Source organism: Penaeus monodon, chromosome 5 (genome assembly GCF_015228065.2).
Source record: "Penaeus monodon isolate SGIC_2016 chromosome 5, NSTDA_Pmon_1, whole genome shotgun sequence".
In the NCBI taxonomy this organism is placed as follows: Eukaryota; Metazoa; Arthropoda; class Malacostraca; order Decapoda; family Penaeidae; genus Penaeus; species Penaeus monodon.
In genome coordinates, this window is record NC_051390.1 from 32,508,105 (window position 1) to 32,510,604 (window position 2,500).

Sequence of the window (2,500 nt, forward strand, 5' to 3'; positions counted from 1 at the left end):
TGGCGGGTTTTTATACCTGCAGCATAAAAAAGGAAAAAAATGGTGCCCATACATACTGTGTCTGGCTTCAATCCACCCATCTAGTAGCCGGGTTTACATTACACTTTTGTGTGTGTGTTTTTTACAAACATAATCTTCATTTTCCTGAAATACATCTGCACCAGTATCGTTGTATTTACGACGATTGCAGTTTGTGATGGAGGGCGGGGGAAATGAAATGTATACACGACTCTTTTTTCCCCTCCCCCTTCGGCCCTTGGAAAGAAGGGTGCGGGGGTTCCTGTCCACGCACACTTCACATGACTTTGCACAGTACTTTAATAATCATCTGTAAGATGATAATTAAATATGTCAATCAGTCACTATTTGAGCTCGATTCGCTTCGCCTTGCCTTAAAACCAAGATATATACCGGAGAGTCAAAGAGCGCCTAACCGTGGATTTCGATGTCGCCTTTTCTCAGGCCATTTGTAATGTTTTGAACAACAACAATAGCAGAAAGTGGAGCCCAAATCCAAGAACCGATTTTTCAAAACCACACATATATCACGCATTTATTTTTTTTTATAAGTGCCTCCATAAATGTTGTGTACGTTTTATTTATCTTTTCTAGAGAACGACAAAATTCGTATTATTCTTTTCGAAAACTGTAATTTTTTTATCATATTTCAGAAAGAGGGAAATCAAATAAAAAAGGAATGATCTAAAAAAAAAGTGTTAAACCTACTTTTCTAACATATCAAAAGATTTTTTTTTTTTAGTTCTAATTCAATTAAAAACCAACAGATCAGTAAAAAGTGGACTGTGAGACGCCCTTCCGACAAGGATGTGATTATCGAAACTCGAAAAAAAGTTCATGGTCAAGGTCTCGATCATATTGCGGCAGGGGTAAGACACTCAGAACTTCTGTAGCATCCTCATTTTGGAATAGCTCAAGCTTATTCCCGAGTCCATGTATTGCATAAATCATGGCAACAAGAGCATAATCCATGATGGATGTGATGCATCACACAGCCAGTGCCCTCATGACAAATACACTTGCCTTGGTTTATTTAGTAAATAAACGAACACATGAATGCATGCAAAATCTTAGACAATACAAAAAGGACTAAACAGAAATAGTCTGTGGCAACAGAACCAAACCCAAGCATCACACTGAAATTGTATCTTAAATCGTCCATGGTCCTTTCATTTACTACGAGTAGGAATTCTGCATGGTATGAAAAATGCTTCTGGTGGTTTTGCAGAAGTGAAATGTTTAGAATCCCTGACCTAAGATCCTGGAAGACCTGTGCCCATTCCAAGTCCAGTCCATGAACAAGAAGCCTTGAACCTTTGACTTGGCTGTAGGAATTTGACTCACTCTACAACACACTTCAAACACGAGGTCCAGACAATGCTGGGCCCTCCTCACGATGACCGCAAGACCATCTGCAAAAAAATATCTTGCATGAAGAAGCTGAATGTCGAGTATGTGATTAGTTAGGAGCTGAACCAAGGACCACCTGAGGCGTCCCATTCTCAGACAGTTGGTGTTCTAAAGGACCCCGGCACGATGGCAACTAAATCGACCGAAATATGTGTATCACATGCATATACATAGACATATTCAGAGCAACAAGTTAAGGGGCAGCAATACCAACAAAACTTGGGGAAATAGTTAGGCTGCATTGTGCTCATTCAGTTGGTAAATCCATGCACAGGATGAGACCTCAACTCCTGTTAGAGCTTGCTCAAAATATACTATATATCTGTATGCACTACATACTCGTATATTTAATTCGTTTTAGTTATGCTTGCTATGGCAATGTGCGTTCGCTTTGTATGAGCAGGGGTCAGCCGATTAATGATATCTTTCCTAACGATGAATTCCCTCTACCCTGCTACTGCCTCTTTCCACCCTCACCTCCTTCTGACAGCTCAATATTTAATGAGCGAATGCAATCCTCTCTCTTGCTGCTAATGATCCATGGCTCCCAGTTTTGTCTGTAACTGATTTATATTGATGTATATTATATACACTGAAGTCCACATTAGAACATAAAAAGTATAGAATATGAACTATAATTCTGAAGTCATTTGCAGTTTTCTTAGTAGAGTTTAGTTCGTAAAAGCAAGAGAAGCCAAAACTCTGAAGACGGTATAATTGTTTACACAAAGGATTGCAGACCTACCACATTTATTTACAGAATATTCAGTAGACATGTACAGCCACTGTACTTGCAAATGGGCTAATCCCTGTTTTCTTGTAGTTACTAGTTGTATGGTTACATGCAGTAGGTGATTGCTAAAATGGGTAAGGGTCCATATGTAAACAGCGGATAAAATTATTTAAGGATTAAACATAAGAATGTTAAAATATAATACAACATTTTCCCCTCTGTCCTTGTTGCATACTCCCAAGTCATTATTTCGATACCCTCAGGGAAATCAGCACTAAACCATTTTGTTGGACTTTTGGTCTTTTCTTAAAAAACAAAGAAAGACACTTTACCACCATT